Genomic DNA, 2,166 nt, shown 5'->3' with positions numbered 1-2,166 from the left:
ACTGCAACCCTTCAACACCATGATTTTAAAACTTTCAATCAACTCAACAAGCCTTCGCACACTTGTGTGACCCTCCACTCTCCTCACACAAGATACAAATTTGACAATCAAGGGAAGGGCCCTTAATTATTCTCTCATAGGGTTCATATAGGTGCTCTCTTCTCCAAACTCACCAAAAGCCTAAATCTTTTGTATTTTATGAAAATCATAATTGCTTTTCCTCACATTTATTATTATTATTATTAACCAACTTTGTGGTATACTCCTAAAGTGTGAGCCCTTGATAAGGCAACTATCTCCTTGTTCCCCAAGCGCATGTGACCAAAAACATCCTAAAGGTGATTAGATCCTTTCGTAGCATTTAGCAAGAGACCCTCCTCAGGGCTTTCAAGCTTGTCCTTCCTTCCAGGATGGAAAGGAGTGTCTTGAACTCTTGTCACCTCAATGGCAACCACTCCTGCAAACTCATATAAGTCAGCATATGATTTGATGGGGAATTTCTTCTTAATGGGCTCCGGTAAAATTGGTTAGCAATGTCAAGCACGACATTCGCTCCATGAGCAAGTTCCTTAGAATTGCGGATGGTTCCAAAAGGTCCCCTAGTTTGGCTCTTCATATCATACATCCTGGTTGCATGTAAGGCTAGTTGGACCATGATGGGTGCACATTTTTCTCTATAATCAAGGCTCACAATTTTCTCCTTACTTTGTCAACTATGTGCATATACTCATAGTTGACAGTAGGATAAACCTTCCCCATTTATAGAAAGCTAATGAGTAGCTCATGCTAATGCTTTGCAGACGAGAGAAAACTTTGTTGCACGTATGTTTCTCCTCTCTCTCACACCATTGCTAGCTCTCGCTCTCTCTTAAGGTTTACAAGCGATTCTCCACATTGCTCTTTGCCACTATAGAGTCCCTTGTGTTGACTTAGAAAACATTTCCAACTGATGCTATTTCCATATTGTGGCAAATTATTCAAAATGTGTCTACTTCTTTTGAGGCTCTCCATGTAGAATATATTTGCTTTAACACAGAATTGGTAAAGACTCTTCCCACTCTGAAATCCTTGAGGTCATTTCGAAGGAATGTATTAGTATATCTTTCCTCTAATATACCCCACTTTTTTAGCAACTTCATGCCCAAGCACTTTGTTTCAAAGAGCAGGCAAGTTCCAATATTTTTTATATTCTTTTACAAAAGAAGAGGGGAAATGAAATGCATTGTCTATTGATAGATCTGCGGCCACCATTTACCTTCTCACATATCCATCAGGATTATACCTTGAGATCTCCTTCATATTTCATGAATTTTCTTTCATTGTTGGCCACCAAAATGTTGTTGCTCTCATGAACAAATCGCTAAGACCCATGGATTGCTTATTGCTTCAAGTGTTTCAAGCCAAGAGCTTTTGCTACCTCTCACACAACCATGCACACTCTTCCATACACAAATATAGTGAGCTTACCTTTGAGTCTGATCGAGTTGCCTCCCATGAATCCATTGATAGCTCCATGATCCAAGATGCACTCTCAAGCAAGCTCCATCTCCAAGCTCCAAGCTTTGACCTCCATAGCCATGCATGCGAGAAAGGAGAAGAGAAGAAGAAGATGATGATGAAGAGAGGAGAAGAAGAGCTTCTTCTCAGTCCCTTATTCTCACACATACACACACACACTCTCCCTCTCTCCCTCTCCCTCTCTTCCTCTCATGCACAAGAAGGAAGCAAGAGCAAGAAGCAAGAAGAGAACATGTTTGGACACACACCAAGAATGAGCTTCTTCATTCACTTTTTGACTTTTATATGTGCCCTATCCCCTCCTTGGGTGGCCAGCATTTGTCCACTCCTCTACTCTCTTTCCACCTCCTTTCATTAGCATTAGCCTTAATCTGTGCCTCTCATTCTTTACAACTTGCACGGGAGAGAGCCCAATGCTCTTTTACCAAATGAATTACAAGGCGCCTGGCACTCTTTTTGTAAAAATATTAAAGTGTGCTTATTTGTGTGTGCCTTCCTCTTACATTTAGACTTTTCCTATGCTTTGTGTCTTCAAAATTTCCTTATTGCACCTTTGTTCTCAATCTTCTCTTGCCTTGGGACTGTCTCCCGCTTTTGATTCTCCAAATTTCTCATCTTGGTCTTCTAAGTTAATATTACCCTCCTCCT

At 40.7% G+C, this 2,166-nt stretch overlaps 1 pseudogene; it reads right to left on the bottom strand.

Moving 5' to 3' along the window:
* Nucleotides 1–242: 242 nt before the first annotated feature.
* Nucleotides 243–759, bottom strand: LOC148009089 (L-ascorbate peroxidase, cytosolic pseudogene; annotated as a pseudogene).
* Between the last annotated feature and the right edge of the window lie 1,407 nt (nt 760–2,166).

This window comes from Lygodium microphyllum, unplaced genomic scaffold (assembly GCF_053477565.2).
Source record: "Lygodium microphyllum isolate KBCC unplaced genomic scaffold, Lygodium_microphyllum_v1.1.10 scaffold_41, whole genome shotgun sequence".
Taxonomy (NCBI): Eukaryota; Viridiplantae; Streptophyta; class Polypodiopsida; order Schizaeales; family Lygodiaceae; genus Lygodium; species Lygodium microphyllum.
This window is presented reverse-complemented; position numbering and strand designations above follow the sequence as displayed.